The sequence below is a fragment of the Salmo salar genome, unplaced genomic scaffold (assembly GCF_905237065.1).
Source record: "Salmo salar unplaced genomic scaffold, Ssal_v3.1, whole genome shotgun sequence".
In the NCBI taxonomy this organism is placed as follows: domain Eukaryota; kingdom Metazoa; phylum Chordata; class Actinopteri; order Salmoniformes; family Salmonidae; genus Salmo; species Salmo salar.
The window spans coordinates 282975-306354 of record NW_025548332.1 but is presented as its reverse complement, the minus strand read 5'-3'; the positions used below and the strand labels follow the sequence as shown (position 1 = coordinate 306354).

Here is a 23380-nt window from a genome sequence, read left to right as displayed (position 1 = left end):
GGTCTTGCTTGTTTCCTGGTTGTTGTCTCAATCTGTCTCAGCTCATGTTCATTATTGACCTCTCCTGTTCCACCCTCTGTGATGTAGAGCTCTGTGTAGATCTTATTGAGAAGTGTTGGGTTTCCTTGTTTAGCGATCCCCTCAAATACACATTGAAACTTCTTCTTTAGATTAGATTTGAGTTCACGTTGGCAAATCACAGCAAGCTCATCTGAATCTAGAAATAACACAGAGATTCTTATTGTTACGTCTAGTTTTAATGCCGACTGTATTGAAGGACTGTTATAAAGTTTTAAATTATAATATTTTTTTCTCTTAACTGACTGTATAAATGTGTAAATGTTTTCATAATGCATTACAGACTGGTGTGACTGATAATGTAATTATTGGTATTATTGATGGTATTATTAATGTTGTCTCTCTCTCTCTCTCTCTCTCTAAATTAATCACCACAACACATCCCTTCTGCTACTTGATAAGGTCACTAGGTGTTGTGTTAAGGCTGCTACAATATCATTGAGTTACACAGCTACTTTAGCTGTACTTTAGCCACAGCTTTTAAATGTTATAAAACAGCATTCAACATGAGGCAGACAGATCTTACATTTCTCCAGTGTGTCAGCAAGCTCCTTCTGGTTCATTTTCCTCAGGATGTGCAGTGTGATCTTCAGAGCCCCCTCTCTGGCACTGCTCTCCTGCTTCTCATCTTCAGCATCCACCACTTCCTCATCCTGCTTCTGACTCTCAAAGCCTTCTGGGAGTTCTGGACTAAGAATCTTTTTGAACATCTTCAGCTCGTTCTTCACAAATGTCATCATTTTCTCTTCAAGCAACTAAAATAAATCATGTAAATAAGTTAAGCAAGAGAAGAAATGCTTTGTCATTAACACAATAATGAATAATTGACAGATCAACTTTACTTGAGGTAAACAAAAACAAATGTTCATAACAGGATCACATACACTGAATATAGAGTCCAGGTCTGTTTGATGACTCTGGGAAGACTGACCACTGAGAATCTCTGACTCTGATCTCTCCTGTTGGTTTCTGTGGACAAAACATGAGATTACATCTCCTCATCCAGGGAGTAACACACACACACACACACACACACACACACACACACACACACACACACACACACACACACACACACACCACACACACACACACACACACACACACACACACACACACACACACACACACACACACACACACACACACACAACAAAACAGGAGGGAATGTTGTGTTTGTTTAACATTATTTTAGGACTATGAAAATGGACTGAAGGATTAGCCTATGGATTATGAAAACAACCAAAATAAATGTGAAAATGGGAGAGGAGAAATGACTAGAGACAGTGTTGTTTAACTCACTGACCATGACCCATGAGTTCTTCTTACCTTTGTTCAGTAGAAAAGTCTCCCCTCTCTAAACACTATAGGTGTACCCATAGACCGGTCACTCTTCATGGACACACAGCTGGGTACAGGGGAGGCTGGTCTCTCCTGCTTGATTTGTCTTCAACACAACAGAGACAAACATTACATCTCTCATCTACTCTGATCTCAGATGGGGAAACATAAGAAGAGTTCCAAAACGCAACATATCACTTTACAGAAATGAGCTTTTATTGTTTAAAGAAATTATGAAAGAGATTGGTGTGTTGTTTCACTATCTAATCATGGCATGGTCTCTCTCAGGAGTTAACACACTCAGGTCAGGGAGAGATCGAGAGGCAGGTTTATGGTTCCCCCCTAGACTCTCAGGAGTTATAACACTCAGGTCAGGGAGAGTTGGAGAGGCAGGTTTATGGTTCCCCCCTAGACTCTCAGGAGTTAACACACTCAGGTCAGGGAGAGTTGGAGAGGCAGGTTTATGGTTCCCCCCTAGACTCTCAGGAGTTAACACACTCAGGTCAGGGAGAGATGGAGAGGCAGGTTTATGGTTCCCCCCTAGACTCTCAGGAGTTAAAACACTCCAGGTCAGGGAGAGATGGAGAGGCAGGTTTATGGTCCCCCCTAGACTCTCAGGGAGTTAACACACTCAGGTCAGGGAGAGTTGGAGAGGCAGGTTTATGGTTCCCCCCTAGACTCTCAGGAGTTAACACACTCAGGTCAGGGAGAGTTGGAGAGGCAGGTTTATGGTTCCCCCCCTAGACTCTCAGGAGTTAACACACTCAGGTCAGGGAGAGGTGGAGAGGCAGGTTTATGGTTCCCCCCTAGACTCTCAGGAGTTAACACACTCAGGTCAGGGAGAGTTGGAGAGGCAGGTTTATGGTCCCCCCCTAGACTCTCAGGAGTTAACACACTCAGGTCAGGGAGAGTTGGAGAGGCAGGTTTATGGTTCCCCCTAGACTCTCAGGAGTTAAAACACTCAGGTCAGGGAGAGTTGGAGAGGCAGGTTTATGGTTCCCCCTAGACTCTCAGGAGTTAACACACTCAGGTCAGGGAGAGATGGAGAGGCAGGTTTATGGTTTCCCCCCTAGACTCTCAGGAGTTAACACACTCAGGTCAGGGAGAGATGGAGAGGCAGGTTTATGGTTCCCCCCTAGACTCTCAGGAGTTAACACACTCAGGTCAGGGAGAGATGGAGAGGCAGGTTTATGGTTCCCCCCTAGACTCTCAGGAGTTAACACACTCCAGGTCAGGGAGAGATGGAGAGGCAGGTTTATGGTTCCCCCTAGACTCTCAGGAGTTAAAACACTCAGGTCAGGGAGAGTTGGAGAGGCAGGTTTATGGTTCCCCCTAGACTCTCAGGAGTTAACACACTCAGGTCAGGGAGAGATGGAGAGGCAGGTTTATGGTTCCCCCCTAGACTCTCAGGAGTTAACACACTCAGGTCAGGGAGAGATGGAGAGGCAGGTTTATGGTCCCCCCCTAGACTCTCAGGAGTTAAAACACTCAGTTCAGGGAGAGATGGAGAGGCAGGTTTATGGTTCCCCCCCTAGACTCTCAGGAGTTAACACACTCAGGTCAGGGACAGTTGGAGAGGCAGGTTTATGGTTCCCCCCCTAGACTCTCAGGAGTTAACACACTCAGGTCAGGGAGAGATGGAGAGGCAGGTTTATGGTTCCCCCCTAGACTCTCAGGAGTTAACACACTCAGGTCAGGGAGAGATGGAGAGGCAGGTTTATGGTTCCCCCCCCCTAGACTCTCAGGAGTTAACACACTCAGGTCAGGGAGAGATGGAGAGGCAGGTTTATGGTTCCCCCTAGACTCTCAGGAGTTAACACACTCAGGTCAGGGAGAGATGGAGAGGCAGGTTTATGGTTCCCCCCTAGACTCCCAGGAGTTAACACACTCAGGTCAGGGAGAGTTGGAGAGGCAGGTTTATGGTTCCCCCCTAGACTCTCAGGAGTTAACACACTCAGGTCAGGGAGAGATGGAGAGGCAGGTTTATGGTTCCCCCCTAGACTCCCAGGAGTTAACACACTCAGGTCAGGGAGAGTTGGAGAGGCAGGTTTATGGTTCCCCCCTAGACTCTCAGGAGTTAAAATACTCAGGTCAGGGAGAGATGGAGAGGCAGGTTTATGGTTCCCCCCCCTAGACTCTCAGGAGTTAAAACACTCAGGTCAAGGAGAGTTGGAGAGGCAGGTTTATGGTTCCCCCCCCTAGACTCTCAGGAGTTAAAACACTCAGTTCAGGGAGAGATGGAGAGGCAGGTTTGTGGTCCCCCCCTAGACTCTCAGGAGTTAACACGCTCAGGTCAGGGAGAGTTGGAGAGGCAGGTTTATGGTTCCCCCCTAGACTCTCAGGAGTTAAAACACTCAGGTCAGGGAGAGATGGAGAGGCAGGTTTATGGTTCCCCCTAGACTCTCAGGAGTTAACACACTCAGGTCAGGGAGAGATGGAGAGGCAGGTTTATGGTTCCCCCCCTAGACTCTCAGGAGTTAACACACTCAGGTCAGGGAGAGATGGAGAGGCAGGTTTATGGCTCCCCCTAGACACTCAGGAGTTAACACACTCAGGTCAGGGAGAGATGGAGAGGCAGGTTTATGGTTCCCCCCACCCCCCTAGACTCTCAGGAGTTAACACACTCAGGTCAGGGAGAGTTGGAGAGGCAGGTTTATGGTTCCCCCCTTGACGATCAGGCTCTGGTTGTGGGGGATGTTCAGCTTGGGGTTGTGAGGAGCTGATAACAGTCACCCGCATGGATTTCGTAAAGAGCTGTTTCCCGAAACCATCAATAACATTACACTTGGAAAATGCTTGTGATCTAACACCTGCCTCCGACCACTCGTAGAACAGCTGAGTAATCTACCTCCTGTCTCAGACCACTAGAACAGCTGAGTAATCTACCTCCTGTCTCAGACCACTAGAACAGCTGAGTAATCTACCTCCTGCCTCAGACCACTAGAACAGCTGAGTAATCTACCTCCTGCCTCAGACCACTAGAACAGCTGAGTAATCTACCTCCTGTTTCAGACCACTAGAACAGCTGAGTAATCTACCTCCTGTCTCAGACCACTAGAACAGCTGAGTAATCTACCTCCTGTCTCAGACCACTAGAACAGCTGAGTAATCTACCTCCTGTCTCAGACCACTAGAATAGCTGAGTAATCTACCTCCTGTCTCAGACCACTAGAACAGCTGAGTAATCTACCTCCTGTCTCAGACCACTAGAACAGCTGAGTAATCTACCTCCTGCCTCAGACCACTAGAACAGCTGAGTAATCTACCTCCTGCCTCAGACCACTAGAACAGCTGAGTAATCTACCTCCTCCCTCAGACCACTAGAACAGCTGAGTAATCTACCTCCTGTCTCAGACCACTAGAACAGCTGAGTAATCTACCTCCTGTCTCAGACCACTAGAACAGCTGAGTAATCTACCTCCTCCCTCAGACCACTAGAACAGCTGAGTAATCTACCTCCTCCCTCAGACCACTAGAACAGCTGAGTAATCTACCTCCTCCCTCAGACCACTAGAACAGCTGAGTAATCTACCTCCTGCCTCAGACCACTAGAACAGCTGAGTAATCTACCTCCTGTCTCAGACCACTAGAACAGCTGAGTAATCTACCTCCTGTCTCAGACCACTAGAACAGCTGAGTAATCTACCTCCTGCCTCAGACCACTGGAACAGCTGAGTAATCTACCTCCTGTCTCAGACCACTAGAACAGCTGAGTAATCTACCTCCTGTCTCAGACCACTAGAACAGCTGAGTAATCTACCTCCTCCCTCAGACCACTAGAACAGCTGAGTAATCTACCTCCTGTCTCAGACCACTAGAACAGCTGAGTAATCTACCTCCTGTCTCAGACCACTAGAACAGCTGAGTAATCTACCTCCTGTCTCAGACCACTAGAACAGCTGAGTAATCTACCTCCTCCCTCAGACCACTAGAACAGCTGAGTAATCTACCTCCTGTCTCAGACCACTAGAACAGCTGAGTAATCTACCTCCTGTCTCAGACCACTAGAACAGCTGAGTAATCTACCTCCTGTCTCAGACCACTAGAACAGCTGAGTAATCTACCTCCTCCCTCAGACCACTAGAACAGCTGAGTAATCTACCTCCTGTCTCAGACCACTAGAACAGCTGAGTAATCTACCTCCTGTCTCAGACCACTAGAACAGCTGAGTAATCTACCTCCTGCCTCAGACCACTAGAACAGCTGAGTAATCTACCTCCTGTCTCAGACCACTAGAACAGCTGAGTAATCTACCTCCTGTCTCAGACCACTAGAACAGCTGAGTAATCTACCTCCTGTCTCAGACCACTAGAACAGCTGAGTAATCTACCTCCTGTCTCAGACCACTAGAATAGCTGAGTAATCTACATCCTGTCTCAGACCACTAGAATAGCTGAGTAATCTACCTCCTGTCTCAGACCACTAGAACAGCTGAGTAATCTACCTCCTCCCTCAGACCACTAGAACAGCTGAGTAATCTACCTCCTGTCTCAGACCACTAGAACAGCTGAGTAATCTACCTCCTGTCTCAGACCACTAGAACAGCTGAGTAATCTACCTCCTGTCTCAGACCACTAGAACAGCTGAGTAATCTACCTCCTCCCTCAGACCACTAGAACAGCTGAGTAATCTACCTCCTGTCTCAGACCACTTGAACAGCTGAGTGCGTCATTAGATGCTTTTTTGCCCTTCCACTTGACTTTATACACAGAAGATCTCTGCTAAACATAGAATCATATAGTTTATCCATCTCTCTGTGACAGCAGATGAATTCAGAACAAAGTTGACTACAAATACGAAGTTGCCAATGTCTTTGCATTTGATTCAATCAAGGGACGTCTGCAGATTTGCTTCAAATGAAACTGAGATGACTGCATTAAAATATAAACAGTAGTCTTTAGGCCTATTTCAATCATATTGTTCAATATATTGAGTAATATTTTGATACTTGTAGGCTACTGTCTGAAATATGTCTCAATATATTTCATGATGTGTATCCAAACATGAACACAATGATGTGCCAAATCTGTGATTTAGCGCGTTTTTATTGGTTAAGCATTAGACTAAGCCTCCCCAATACTTGCAGCCATAGGTGCTAATAGAAGCTGATCCTGGGTAAGTATTGTGACATAACTATAATGTTACAGAAATATCTGAATGGAGAAAACTGATCCGAGAGCAGCGTTCCCTTTCTTTCCATCCTATCAGTATTGATACTTGCTCCACCAGACGTGATACCTTGTAGTGCCGCTGATCCAGTTTCTGCTGGTCTGACTGAGGATATGAACTCTGACCTGTTCACCAGACGTGATACCTTGTAGTGCTGCTGATCCAGTTTCTGCTGGTCTGACTGAGGATATGAACTCCTGACCTGTTCACCAGACATGATACCTTGTAGTGCTGCTGATCCAGTTTCTACTGGTCTGCCTGAGGATATGAACTCTGACCTGTTCACCAGACGTGATACCTTGTAGTGCTGCTGATCCAGTTTCTACTGGTCTGACTGAGGATATGAACTCTGACCTGTTCACCAGACGTGATACCTTGTAGTGCTGCTGATCCAGTTTCTACTGGTCTGACTGAGGATATGAACTCTGACCTGTTCACCAGACGTGATACCTTGTAGTGCTGCTGATCCAGTTTCTACTGGTCTGACTGAGGATATGAACTCTGACCTGTCCACCAGACGTGATACCTTGTTGTGCTGCTGATCCAGTTTCTGCTGGTTTGCCTGCGGATATGGAGCTCTGCCCTGTCCACCAGACTTGCTACGTTGACCTTAAACCTTGTAAATAAAAAAAAGGAAATAGTAACACAAAATAACAATAATTACGCTGTAAGGATTACCAGTACTGAGTCAATGTGCAGGGGTACCAGGTAGTTGAGGTAATAATGAGACTATACGGAGTACCAGTACTGAGTCAATGTGCAGGGGTACCAGGTAGTTGAGGTAATAATGAGACTATAAGGAGTACCAGTACTGAGTCAATGTGCAGGGGTACCAGGTAGTTGAGGTAATAATGAGACTATAAGGATTACCAGTACTGAGTCAATGTGCAGGGGTACCAGGTAGTTGAGGTAATAATGAGACTATACGGAGTACCAGTACTGAGTCAATGTGCAGGGGTACCAGGTAGTTGAGGTAATAATGAGACTATAAGGAGCACCAGTACTGAGTCAATGTGCAGGAGTACCAGGTAGTTGAGGTAATAATGAGACTATAAGGAGTACCAGTACTGAGTCAATGTGCAGGGGTACCAGGTAGTTGAGGTATTAATGAGACTATAAGGAGTACCAGTACTGAGTCAATGTGCAGGGGTACCAGGTAGTTGAGGTAATAATGAGACTATAAGGAGTACCAGTACTGAGTCAATGTGCAGGGGTACCAGGTAGTTGAGGTAATAATGAGACTATAAGGAGTACCAGTACTGAGTCAATGTGGAGGGGTACCAGGTAGTTGAGGTAATAATGAGACTATAAGGAGTACCAGTACTGAGTCAATGTGCAGGGGTACCAGGTAGTTGAGGTAATAATGAGACTATAAGGAGTACCAGTACTGAGTCAATGTGCAGGGGTACCAGGTAGTTGAGGTAATAATGAGACTATAAGGAGTACCAGTACTGAGTCAATGTGCAGGGGTACCAGGTAGTTGAGGTAATAATGAGACTATAAGGACTACCAGTACTGAGTCAATGTGCAGGGGTACCAGGTAGTTGAGGTAACAATGAGACTATAAGGAGTACCAGTACTGAGTCAATGTGCAGGGGTACCAGGTAGTTGAGGTAATAATGAGACTATAAGGAGTACCAGTACTGAGTCAATGTGCAGGGGTACCAGGTAGTTGAGGTAATAATGAGACTATACGGAGTACCAGTACTGAGTCAATGTGCAGGGGTACCAGGTAGTTGAGGTAATAATGAGACTATAAGGAGCACCAGTACTGAGTCAATGTGCAGGAGTACCAGGTAGTTGAGGTAATAATGAGACTATAAGGAGTACCAGTACTGAGTCAATGTGCAGGGGTACCAGGTAGTTGAGGTATTAATGAGACTATAAGGAGTACCAGTACTGAGTCAATGTGCAGGGGTACCAGGTAGTTGAGGTAATAATGAGACTATAAGGAGTACCAGTACTGAGTCAATGTGCAGGGGTACCAGGTAGTTGAGGTAATAATGAGACTATAAGGAGTACCAGTACTGAGTCAATGTGGAGGGGTACCAGGTAGTTGAGGTAATAATGAGACTATAAGGAGTACCAGTACTGAGTCAATGTGCAGGGGTACCAGGTAGTTGAGGTAATAATGAGACTATAAGGAGTACCAGTACTGAGTCAATGTGCAGGGGTACCAGGTAGTTGAGGTAATAATGAGACTATAAGGAGTACCAGTACTGAGTCAATGTGCAGGGGTACCAGGTAGTTGAGGTAATAATGAGACTATAAGGACTACCAGTACTGAGTCAATGTGCAGGGGTACCAGGTAGTTGAGGTAATAATGAGACTATAAGGAGTACCAGTACTGAGTCAATGTGCAGGGGTACCAGGTAGTTGAGGTAATAATGAGACTATAAGGAGTACCAGTACTGAGCCAATGTGCAGGGGTACCAGGTAGTTGAGGTAATAATGAGACTATAAGGAGTACCAGTACTGAGTCAATGTGCAGGGGTACCAGGTAGTTGAGGTAATAATGAGACTATAAGGAGTACCAGTACTGAGTCAATGTGCAGGGGTACCAGGTAGTTGAGGTAATAATGAGACTATAAGGAGTACCAGTACTGAGTCAATGTGCAGGGGTACCAGGTAGTTTAGGTAATAATGAGGCTACAAGGAGTACCAGTACTGAGTCAATGTGCAGGGGTACCAGGTAGTTGAGGTAATAATGAGACTATAAGGAGTACCAGTACTGAATCAATGTGCAGGGGTACCAGGTAGTTGAGGTAATAATGAGACTATAAGGATTACCAGTACTGAGTCAATGTGTAGGGGTACCAGGTAGTTGAGGTAATAATGAGACTATAAGGAGTACCAGTACTGAGTCAATGTGCAGGGGTACCAGGTAGTTGAGGTAATAATGAGACTATAAGGAGTACCAGTACTGAGTCAATGTGCAGGGGTACCAGGTAGTTGAGGTAATAATGAGACTATAAGGAGTACCAGTACTGAGTCAATGTGCAGGGGTACCAGGTAGTTGAGGTAATAATGAGACTATAAGGAGTACCAGTACTGAGTCAATGTGCAGGGGTACCAGGTAGTTGAGGTAATAATGAGGCTATAAGGAGTACCAGTACTGAGTCAATGTGCAGGGGTACCAGGTAGTTGAGGTAATAATGAGGCTATAAGGAGTACCAGTACTGAGTCAATGTGCAGGGGTACCAGGTAGTTGAGGTAATAATGAGACTATAAGGAGTACCAGTACTGAGTCAATGTGCAGGGGTACCAGGTAGTTGAGGTAATAATGAGACTATAAGGAGTACCAGTACTGAGTCAATGTGCAGGGGTACCAGGTAGTTTAGGTAATAATGAGGCTACAAGGAGTACCAGTACTGAGTCAATGTTCAGGGGTACCAGGTAGTTGAGGTAATAATGAGACTATAAGGTGTACCAGTACTGAATCAATGTGCAGGGGTACCAGGTAGTTGAGGTAATAATGAGACTATAAGGATTACCAGTACTGAGTCAATGTGCAGGGGTACCAGGTAGTTGAGGTAATAATGAGACTATAAGGAGTACCAGTACTGAGTCAATGTGCAGGGGTACCAGGTAGTTGAGGTAATAATGAGACTATAAGGAGTACCAGTACTGAGTCAATGTGTAGGGGTACCAGGTAGTTGAGGTAATAATGAGACTATAAGGAGTACCAGTACTGAGTCAATGTGCAGGGGTACCAGGTAGTTGAGGTAATAATGAGGCTATAAGGAGTACCAGTACTGAGTCAATGTGCAGGGGTACCAGGTAGTTGAGGTAATAATGAGACTATAAGGATTACCAGTACTGAGTCAATGTGCAGGGGTACGAGTTAGTTGAGGTAATAATGAGACTATAAGGAGTACCAGTACTGAGTCAATGTGCAGGGGTACCAGGTAGTTGAGGTAATAATGAGACTATAAGGAGTACCAGTACTGAGTCAATGTGCAGGGGTACCAGGTAGTTGAGGTAATATGTACATGTCGGTAGGGGTAAAAGTGACTAGGCAATCAGGATAGAGATTATATCTCTTCATCCAGGGAGTGCACACACACACACACACACACACACACACACACAAACAGGGAGGGAATGTTGTGTTTGTTTAATATTGTTTAAGGACTATGAAAATTGAAAAAATAAATGGGAAAATGGGAGAGTAGAAATGACTAGAGACAGTGTTGTTTAACTCACTGACCATGACCCATGAGTTCTTCTTACCTTTGTTCAGTAGAAAAGTCTCCCCCTCTAAACTTCATAGGAGGTTCCATAGACCAGTCACTCTTCATGGACACACAGCTGGGAACAGGGGAGGCTGGTCTCTCCTGCTTGATTGGACTTCAACACAACAGAGACAAACATTACATCTCTCATCTACTCTGAGCTCAGATGGGAAACATAAGAAGAGTTCCAAAACGCAACATATCACTTTACAGAAATGAGCTTTTATTGTTAAAAAAATTATGTATTAATTATTACATCTCTCACAGACAAGGATTTGTTTAAAATCTATCACTTGATGGTTTCATTTCAGAGAGACAAAAATCATGTTTTTTTTATGCAAAATGCTATATATCTCCCTCACTCTCAAATGTGACCGACCGGCTCAATTTGGTAATTAACTAAATAACTACATATATAGTGATTTTGGTTTATGTCAGTTTAATTGTTTGTTATGGTATAAGTTGTTATTTTATGATTGTAAGTGATAAAAAATTAACTAGTAATTCTCAGTAATTACTACTTTAGTAAGGAATAACAAATTTTTTCAGCACTACTGCAGTTGCTAAATAATTCCAATAGATGGGAACATAAGACCACAATGACATTTCAGAATATTAGTTTAGTTTTCTCCCTGGATACACCACCACTCCCCATGCTTCCTGCAGAACCCCTGCAGTACCTCCACAGACCCCGGATTGAGAACCCCTGATTTAGCAGATGCTCTTATCCAGAGAGATTTACAGTAAGTGCATTCACCTTAAGATAGCTATTTATTTAGGAAATAAACTAAATCAATTCTTCATAAAATTGTCATCTTACCTCTTAGCTTTGGTGTCATGTCCCCCAGAGAGATGCATTTTGGAGGCAGGGGCCCCCTCCTCTCTCTCCCCAGAGAGACTCATTTTAGAGGCAGGGTCCCCCTCCTCTCTCTCCCCAGAGAGACTCATTTTAGAGGCAGGGCCCCCCTCCTCTCTCTCCCCAGAGAGACTCATTTTAGAGCACTGACCCCTGTAAACAGAGATCCAGCATGTTGGTTGTGGTTAACACAGTGACAACTAAACAGAGATCCAACATGTTGGTTGTGGTTAACACAGTGACAACTAAACAGAGATCCAGCATGTTGGTTGTGGTCAACACAGTGACAAGTAAACAGAGATCCAGCATGTTGGTTGTGGTTAACACAGTGACAACTAAACAGAAATCCAGCATGTTGGTTGTGGTTAACACATTAAAAACTAAACAGAGATCCAGCATGTTGGTTGTGGTTAACCTGTTATGGCTAGGGGGCAGTATTTTCACAGCTGGATAAAAAACGTACCCGATTTAATCTGGTTACTACTCCTGCCCAGTAACAAGAATATGCATATAATTATTGGTTTTGGATAGAAAACACTCCAAAGTTTCTAAAACTGTTTGAATGGTGTCTGTGAGTATAACAGAACTCAAATGGCAGGTCAAAACCTGAGAGATTCCTTTACAGGAAGTGGCCTGTCTGACCATTTCTTGAACTTCTTTGCCATCTCTATCTTTTACAAAGGATCTCTGCTCTAACATGACACTTCCTACGTCTTCCATGGGCGCTCAGAGCCCGGGAAAAACCTGAATGTCGTCATCCCAGCCCCAGGCTGAAACAGATTATCGCCTTTCTCAAGTGGCCGATCAAGGGACTTTGGGCTTAGGCGCGGGCCCTGGCCGCCCCGTCTTTGTGATTTTTCCTCTGTTTGCCGAAAAGGAGATTCCCGGTCGGAATATTATCGCTTTTTACGAGATAAATTGCATAAAAATTGATTTTAAACAGCGGTTGACATGCTTCGAAGTACGGTAATGGAATATTTAGAATTTTTTGTCACGAATTGCGCCATGCGCTCGACCCTGATTTACCATTTTGGATAGTTTCTGGAACGCACGAACAAAATGCCGCTATTCGGATATAACGATGGATTATTTTGGACCAAACCAACATTTGTTATTGAAGTAGCAGTCCTGGGAGTGCATTCTGACGAAGACAACAAAAGGTAATAACATTTTTGATATAGTAAATCTGATTTTGGTGAAGACTAAACTTGCCGGGTGTCTAAATAGCTAGCCCGTGATGGCTGGGCTATGTACTTAGAATATTGCAAAATGTGCTTTCACCAAAAAGCTATTTTAAAATCGGACATATCGAGTGCATAGAGGAGTTCTGTATCTATAATTCTTAAAATAATTGCTATGCTTTTTGTGAACGTTTATCGTGAGTAATTTAGTAAATTGTTAGTAAATTCCCGGAAGTTTGCGGGGGTATGCTAGTTCTGAACGTCACATGCTAATGTGAAAAGCTGTTTTTGATATAAATATGAACTTGATTGAACAAAACATGCATGTATTGTATAACATAATGTCCTAGGTGTGTCATCTGATGAAGATCATCAAAGGTTAGTGCTGCATTTAGCTGTCTTCTGGGTTTTTGTGACATTATATGCTAGCTTGAAAAATGGGTGTCTGATTATTTCTGGCTGGAACTCTGCTGACATAATCTAATGTTTTGCTTTCGCTGTAAAGCCTTTTTGAAATCGGACAGTGTGGTTAGATAAAGGAGAGTCTTGTCTTTAAAATGCTGTGAAATAGTCATGTTTGAAAAAATGAAGTTTTTGTATTTTTGAGGAATTTGTAATTCGCGCCACGCCTATCATTGGATATTAGAGCAGGTGTTCCGCTAAGCGGAACGTCTAGATGTAAGAGGCACAGTGACAACTAAACAGATATCCAGCATGTTGGTTGTGGTTAACACAGTGACAACTAAACAGAGATCCAGCATGTTGGTTGTGGTTAACACAGTGACATCTAAACAGAGATCCAACATGTTGGTTGTGGTTAACACAGTAACAACTAAACAGAGATCCAACATGTTGGTTGTGGTTAACACAGTGACAACTAAACAGAGATCCAGCATGTTGGTTGTGGTCAACACAGTGACAACTAAACAGAGATCCAGCATGTTGGTTGTGGTCAACACAGTGACAACTAAACAGAGATCCAGCATGTTGGTTGTGGTTAACACAGTGACAACTAGTTCTTGACTGTCAATTGTTCTCATGTATTCATTATCTCTTTGAGAAATAAAACATTTACTAACAGACATAGAAACAGTCAGGTGATTTAAAGCATCACATGAACATGTTGTTGTGACATTTCATCTCCATGGTAACTGTCAATAATAATAATAAGTCACTGTTTGTTAAGGTAGTTATAGACAGAACAACAACAATAACAATAATAATAATAATAATAATAATAATAAGTCACTGTTTGTTAAGGTAGTTATAGACAGAACAACAACAATAACAACAATAATAATAATAATAATAATAATTAATTAATAATAAGTCACTGTTTGTTAAGGTAGTTATAGACAGAACAGCAACAATAATAATAATAATAATAATAATAATAATAATAATAATAATAAGTCACTGTTTTTAAGGTAGTTATAGACAGTACAGCAACAATAACATTAATAATAATAATAATAATAAGTCACTGTTTGTTAAGGTAGTTATAGACAGAACAACAACAATAACAATAATAATAATAATAATAATAATAAGTCACTGTTTTTAAGGTAGTTATAGACAGTACAGCAACAATAACATTAATAATAATAATAATAATAAGTCACTGTTTGTTAAGGTAGTTATAGACAGTACAGCAACAATAACAATAATAATAATAATAATAATAACAATAATAATAATAATAATAATAATAATAATAATAATAAGTCACTGTTTGTTAAGGTAGTTATAGACAGAACAACAACAATAACAATAATAATAATAATAATAATAACAAAAATAATAATATTAATAATAATAATAATAATAAGTCACTGTTTGTTAAGGTAGTTATAGACAGAACAACAACAATAACAATAATAATAATAATAATAATAACAATAATAATAATAATAATAATAATAATAATAATAAGTTACTGTTTGTTAAGGTAGTTATAGACAGTACAGCAACAACAATAATAATAATAATAATAATAAGTCACTGTTTGTTAAGGTAGTTATAGACAGTACAGCAACAACAATAATAATAATAATAATAATTCACTGTTTTTAAGGTAGTTATAGACAGAACAGCAACAACAACAATAATAATAATAATAATAATAATAATAATAATAATAAGTCACTGTTTGTTAAGGTAGTTATAGACAGAACAACAACAATAATAATAATAATATAAATTATAATAATAATAATAAGTAACTGTTTGTTAAGGTAGTTATAGACAGAACAACAACAATAACAATAATAATAATAATAATAATAATAATAATAATAAGTCACTGTTTGTTAAGGTAGTTATAGACAGTACAGCAACAATAATAATAATAAGTCACTGTTTGTTAAGGTAGTTATAGACAGTACAGCAACACAAGGCCATGTCTCACACGTATTTGTATTCACTAACAGTAGGCTATTTATTGTCTTTCAATCTGTTCTTTTCTAAACATATCTGAGAATATAGACAGAAGGGCTAAAACGGGCATGATTGATCCAAGGAGGAAATTGTTGAACCATTCAGAAAGGTTTTTTGCATCAAGTGAGAGATTTTATATTATTTAAAGTAGACTAGGTTATAATGTATAATAGCAGTTTGTTAGTGATATGCAGATCAAGGTCTATACCTCGGCTATAGCCTACATATCATAGATGACCAGTCTAAACCTGTTCAGATCAACATAATGTTATAGTCCTACCAGTAGCAGGACAGAGAATGTACTGTATATAACCTACATATCATAGATGACCAGTCTAAACCTGTTCAGATCAACATAATGTTATAGTCCTACCAGTAGCAGGACAGAGAGTGTACTGTATATAACCTACATATCATAGATGACCAGTCTAAACCTGTTCAGATCAACATAATGTTATAGTCCTACCAGTAGCAGGACAGAGAATGTACTGTATATAACCTACATATCATAGATGACCAGTCTAAACCTGTTCAGATCAACATAATGTTATAGTCCTACCAGTAGCAGGACAGAGAATATACTGTATATAACCTACATATCATAGATGACCAGTCTAAACCTGTTCAGATCAACATAATGTTATAGTCCTACCAGTAGCAGGACAGAGAATGTACTGTATATAACCTACATATCATAGATGACCAGCCTAAACCTGTTCAGATCAGTTCACAGAGACCATCAGGTTTGTCGGCATGATAAGTGATCATAGCCTTATAATAGTTTGTAGGTAGTCTAGACCAACAGTACGAGAGTCTGCCCGTCTTTCCTACATACCAACACATTTATTCAATGTTACCGAGAAATATGTGCCACAGTTTCAACAGCCATTTTTGTAACTGCGTAGACAACACACTTACTTTCACGTTCATATGAGGAAATCACAAAACTTCTGACAGTCACTGGTGCAGCCGCCTGTTTTCTTGCAGATGAAGTAGCTTTCACAGGCAACTCATTCAACCAGCCTAAACAACAGTAAATACAAGATGTCAAATGGTCAAAAGTGAATCTCAATAGAGCCACATACATTAGAGAGAGGTATATTGCTGCAGATGTTGGATCTTAATTTGAGCCAGTTTGCTACACCAGGAAAATAATCCTGCAGAAACAGGACATTTGAATTATTGTATGGATTATAATTAATGAACAGTTATAAAATGAGTATGTGGAATTTATCATCTTCAGAAACCTTTTCTAAAGTTTAATTACACTCAAATACACTACAAGTTTAGTTTTTCTGCATCAGGGTGATCAAATTAAGATCTTACATCTGTACAGAGTTTATGTCTTTATCTGAAAAGGGCAGTTTGAGTTATTAGCGATAACATTGCAACTGTCAGCTGATGTAAACCTCTGTGATTGGATGTTATAGACTCGCATACATATCCCCATGTACAATTATGTGTACAGATGTAGGATCTTAATTTGATCACCCCCCACTGCAGAAGAACTTTCCAGCAATGCAGGAAATGTAAAACTTGTAGTGTATTTGAGGTTTAAAAAGGCTTCTGAAGTTTGTAATTTACACTTAGAAATTTCAGACTTGAGTTTTCCCTTACGGAAAATGTAGTAACCCCTACAAAAATGTCCATTAATTATAATTCACATAATAATTCACATTTTCTGTTGCTGCAGGAATATTTTCCTGCTGTAGTAAACTGGATCAAATTAAGATCCTACATATGTACGTGCAAATGTACTTGGTGAATAAAGGTGATTGCGATTCTACAAAGGTTGAGTCTCTAGATTCCCTTGCTGCTCTGGAGAAATAATGACATGGTTGTCATGGTGATTTAAACAGGGACCTGGTTACCTCCCAACTCTGATGTCATTTGTTACATTTCACCCTGTTGATAAAGGCAGCTACAAGGATGAACCCAGAAGACAACTCTAAATCAACACTCACTGATATTATCCTGAAATCCTTTCACTCATATTGTGGTGTCTCTTCATTTAACAGATAGATTGAACAGATTGGAGCCGCCACAAGTAGTAGTGTTAACCCAGTATCAGTATCAATAGGGTTAACCCAGTATCAGTATCAATAGGGTTAACCCAGTATCAGTATCAATAGGGTTAACCCAGTATCAGTATGAACAGGGTTAACCCAGTATCAGTATCAATAGGGTTAACCCAGTATCAGTATCAATAGGGTTAACCCAGTATCAGTATGAACAGGGTTAACCCAGTATCAGTATCAATAGGGTTAACCCAGTATCAGTATCAATAGGGCCCAGTATCAGTATCAATAGGGTTAACCTAGTATCAGTATCAATAGGGTTAACCCAGTATCAGTATAAATAGTGTTAACCCAGTATCAGTATTAATAGGGTTAACCCAGTATCAGTATTAATAGTGTTAACCCAGTATCAGTATCAATAGGGTTAACCCAGTATCAGTATCAATAGGGTTAACCCAGTATCAGTATTAATAGTGTTAACCCAGTATCAGTATCAATAGGGTTAACCCAGTATCAGTATTAATAGTGTTAACCCAGTATCAGTATCAATAGGGTTAACCCAGTATCAGTATCAATAGGGTTAACCCAGTATCAGTATCAATAGTGTTAACCCAGTATAAGTATTATTAGGGTTAACCCAGTATCAGTATCAATAGGGTAAACCCAGTATCACTATTAATAGGGTTAACCCAGTATCAGTATCAATAGTGTTAACCCAGTATCAGTATCAATAGGGTTAACCCAGTATCAGTATCAATAGTGTTAACCTAGTATCAATAGGGTTAACCCAGTATCAGTATCAATAGTGTTAACCCAGTATCAGTATTAATAGGGTTAACCCAGTATCAGTATTAATAGTGTTAACCCAGTATCAGTATCAATAGTGTTAACCCAGTATCAGTATCAATAGTGTTAACCCAGTATCAGTATCAATAGTGTTAACCCAGTATCAATAGGGTTAACCCAGTATCAGTATCAATAGTGTTAACCCAGTATCAGTATCAATAGTGTTAACCCAGTATCAATAGGGTTAACCCAGTATCAGTATTAATAGTGTTAACCCAGTATCAGTATTAATAGGGTTAACCCAGTATCAGTATCAATAGGGTTAACCCAGTATCAGTATTAATAGGGTTAACCCAGTATCAGTATCAGTAGGGTTAACCCAGTATCAGTATCAATAGTGTTAACCCAGTATCAGTATTAATAGGGTTAACCCAGTATCAGTATCAATAGGGTTAACCCAGTATCAGTATCAATAGTGTTAACCCAGTATCCGTATTAATATGGTTAACCCAGTATCAGTATCAATAGGGTTAACCCAGTATCAGTATCAATAGGGTTAACCCAGTATCAGTATCAATAGTGTTAACCCAGTATCAGTATTAATAGGGTTAACCCAGTATCAGTATCAATAGTGTTAACCCAGTATCAGTATTAATAGGGTTAACCCAGTATCAGTATCAATAGGGTTAACCCAGTATCAGTATTAATAGGGTTAACCCAGTATCAGTATCAATAGAGTTAACCCAGTATCAGTATCAATAGGGTTAACCCAGTATCAGTATCAATAGAGTTAACCCAGTATCCGTATCAATAGGGTTAACCCAGTATCAGTATCAATAGGGTTAACCCAGTATCAGTATCAATAGGGTTAACCCGGTATCAGTATCAATAGGGTTAACCCAGTATCAGTATCAATAGTGTTAACCCAGTATCAGTATTATTAGGGTTAACCCAGTATCAGTATCAATAGGGTAAACCCAGTATCACTATTAATAGGGTTAACCCAGTATCAGTATCAGTAGGGTTAACCCAGTATCAGTATAAATAGGGTTAACCCAGTATCAGTATCAATAGGGTTAACCCAGTATCAGTATAAATAGTGTTAACCCACTATCAGTATTAATAGGGTTAACCCAGTATCAGTATCAATAGGGTTAACCCAGAATCAGTATCAATAGGGTTAACCCAGGATCAGTATCAATAGGGTTAACCCAGTATCAGTATTAATAGGGTTAACCCAGTATCAGTATCAATAGTGTTAACCCAGTATCAGTATCAATAGGGTTAACCCAGTATCAGTATCAATAGTGTTAACCCAGTATCAATAGGGTTAACCCAGTATCCGTATCAATAGTGTTAACCCAGTATCAGTATTAATATGGTTAGCCCAGTATCAGTATTAATAGTGTTAACCCAGTATCAGTATCAATAGTGTTAACCCAGTATCAGTATCAATAGTGTTAACCCAGTATCAGTATCAATAGTGTTAACCCAGTATCAGTAGGGTTAACCCAGTATCAGTATCAATAGGGCTAACCCAGTATCAGTATTAATAGGGTTAACCCAGTATCAGTATCAATAGTGTTAACCCAGTATCAATATCAATAGTGTTAACCCAGTATCAGTATTAATAGTGTTAACCCAGTATCAGTATCAATAGTGTTAACCCAGTATCAGTATCAATAGGGTTAACCCAGTATCAGTATCAATAGGGTTAACCCAGTATCAGTATCAATAGGGTTAACCCAGTATCAGTATTAATAGTGTTAACCCAGTATCAGTATCAATAGTGTTAACCCAGTATCAGTAGGGTTAACCCAGTATCAGTATCAATAGGGTTAACCCAGTATCAGTATTAATAGTGTTAACCCAGTATCAGTATTAATAGGGTTAACCCAGTATCAGTATCAATAGGGTTAACCCAGTATCAGTATCAATAGGGTTAACCCAGTATCAGTATTAATAGGGTTAACCCAGTATCAGTATCAATAGTGTTAACCCAGTATCAGTATAAATAGTGTTAACCCAGTATCAGTATTAATAGGGTTAACCCAGTATCAGTATCAATAGGGTTAACCCAGTATCAGTATTAATAGGGTTAACCCAGTATCAGTATCAATAGGGTTAACCCAGTATCAGTATCAATAGGGTTAACCCAGTATCAGTATCAATAGGGTTAACCCAGTATCAGTGCTAATTAGTCCCGTGCTTCGACTACTCAGACCCCTCACACATCCGGTCCATTCTGATGACCTCACAGACACCATACCACTTCTGACACCAATGTAGCAAACAGCTGGGCAGGGAAGTGAACCCAGGTCGCACATGTAAAAGGCCAACAACCTACGCATCGCGCCATTGGTACCAATTGGGTCACTTGGTTGGAATTGTGAAGTGGCTCATATAGCGAGGATCACTGCACTATAGTGGAACTATGATACAATTACATTATCATATGAAATGTAGAGGATCACTACACTATAGTGGAACTATGATACAATTACATTATCATATGAAATGTAGAGAATCACTACACTATAGTGGAACTATGATACCATTACATTATCATATGAAATGTTAAATGTAGAAGTATAATATATGAATATTGATATATTGAATTTGACTTGACCACGTCCAGTCAGCTCCATTTATATGATTAAACTGACACCAACCTGTCTCAGTAGTAGTAGACTGTTAGGAGTGTTTTACTGTCATTCACTATACTAACATTACACCAACCTGTCTCAGTAGTAGTAGACTGTTAGGAGTGTTTTACTGTCATTCACTATACTAACATTACACCAACCTGTCTCAGTAGTAGTAGACTGTTAGGGGTGTTTTACTGTCATTCACTATACTAACATTACACCAACCTGTCTCAGTTGTAGTAGACTGTTAGGAGTGTTTTACTGTCATTCACTATACTAACATTACACCAACCTGTCTCAGTAGTAGTAGACTGTTAGGAGTGTTTTACTGTCATTCACTATACTAACATTACATTTAATTTATCTACACACTTTACAATAATCCCTGGCAGGATTCTCACCTTGAAACTTCATTGCGATTATTTTCTGTTCTGTTCTGTATATTGTGATGGGTGAGGCCTGAGCTGGAATGTGAAGCTAACTGAAGCTGTCTAGCTTTAGAAAACCAGTATATCAAGCCTGTATCATAGTATACCCCTCAGGCTACGTTCAGGTTTCAGCAAGAGGCAGGTATCAACATGCCGAGTCGTAGGCAACAACCTGGGTCGTATTCATTAGTTTACTCCACAGCCAACAGTTTTAAGATGTTAAATAAAACATAAACCGTTTACTCTAAACGCTGTACAATGTGACCTAAACGGTTTCTGTTGCCAAACGTTTTGCTTTTAGATTGTAGATAATGTAGGAGCAATCACCCTGGGGCACACAGATGGGCACAGAACGAATTCACCCCACGCATCTAAATTATATCCAAAACATTTTAAGGAGAGTAGGACTATTATAACACTGTCCACCAAAAATATAATTAACTATATGAATACACATAACAATATCATCAACTATATTAATACACATAACAATATCATCAACTATATTAATACACACAACAATATCATCAACTATATGAATACACACAACAATATCATCAACTATATTAATACACACAACAATATCATCAACTATATGAATACACATAACAATATCATCAACTATATTAATACACATAACAATATCACCAACTATATTAATACACATAACAATATCATCAACTATATGAATACACATAACAATATCATCAACTATATTAATACACACAACAATATCAACTATATTAATACACATAACAATATCATCAACTATATTAATACACACAACAATATCAACTATATTAATACACACAACAATATCATCAACTATATTAATACACATAACAATATCATCAACTATATGAATACACACAACAATATCATCAACTATATTAATACACACAACAATATCATCAACTATATGAATACACACAACAATATCATCAACTATATTAATATACACAACAATATCATCAACTATATTAATACACATAACAATCGTCGTCTTACCTTTTATCCCTCAATAGAAACAGAGTCTGAATGATCATTAGGTTGTAGAAAGTTACTTTCGTTTGCTCTGCTCATTTACATATCAGGTTCTGCCTGTTCTCTCTCCGAGTCCCTCTCTCTTTACAGCTCTTACAATGAGCCTTGGCAAACATTCTACAACTGTCTGGAAGTCTATTGGAGGGATGGTGGTGTTCTATTGTGTTGAGACCTGGTGACTGAGACGGCCACGGCATATTGTGAAACATCAGCAAGTGCAGCAGTCTTCATTACTGAAGCTCCTGCCAATCATGCCCCAACAATCACCAATCACTAAGCTCTTCCCGAGCATGGTCGCAGTCTCTGCTGGTTGCAGCTCTTCTCACCCCAGGGGTAGCAGCTCCTCTCTCTCCCCAGGGGTAGCAGCTCCACTCTCCCCAGGGGTTGCAGCTCCTCTCTCCCCAGGGGTAGCAGCTCCTATCTCCCCAGGGGTAGCAGCTCCTCTCTCCCCAGGGGTAGCAGCTCCTCTCTCCCCAGGGGTAGCAGCTCCTCTCTCCCCTAGGATGTGAAGACATTGGTGGCTTAGCTCATAGCCAGTAGGGGGGTCACCAGTGTATTGCCAAAAATGACTCAACAACTTCAAACATAGACTCTGACCTGTCCAATGAGCCAAACTGATTAAAGTCTCTCTCTCTCTCTCTCTCTCTCTCTCTCTCTCTCTCTCTCTCTCTCTCTCTCTCTCTCTCTCTCTCTCTCTCACACACATATCCTATTCTTCTGTTTATGTCTCTGTGTCTTGTCTGGTGTCTCTCTCCATCACCAGAATAATTGGTGAGGGTTAGGCCTACTGCAATACAACATTCAAAACATGAAAACACAACTACATAACTAGCCTGTTCAACCTCTCTTTCGTATCGTCTGAGATCGCTAAAGACTGAAAGCTGCCGCGGTCATCCCCCCTCTTCAAAGTGGGTGACACTCTAGACCCAAACTATTAAAGACCTATATCTATCCTACCCTGCCTTTCTAAAGTCTTCGAAAGCCAAGTTAATAAACAGATCACCGACCATCTCGAATCCCACTGTACCTTCTCTGCTATGCAATCTGGTTTCAGAGCTGATCATGGGTGCACCTCAGCCACGCTCAAGGTCCTCAACGATATCATAACCGCCATTGATAAAAGAAAATACTGTGCAGCCGTCTTCATCGACCTGGCCAAG

General features: G+C 40.7%; 1 long non-coding RNA gene across 1 annotated transcript; it reads right to left on the bottom strand.

Annotated features, from left to right (window-relative positions):
* Positions 1–990: 990 nt before the first annotated feature.
* Positions 991–11705, bottom strand: LOC123732910 (uncharacterized). The gene is made up of 4 exons (XR_006763485.1): positions 11644–11705; positions 10822–10938; positions 1408–1525; positions 991–1047 (listed from the first exon to the last, which is right to left on the bottom strand). It is a non-coding gene; the product is annotated as an uncharacterized lncRNA (long non-coding RNA).
* Between the last annotated feature and the right edge of the window lie 11675 nt (positions 11706–23380).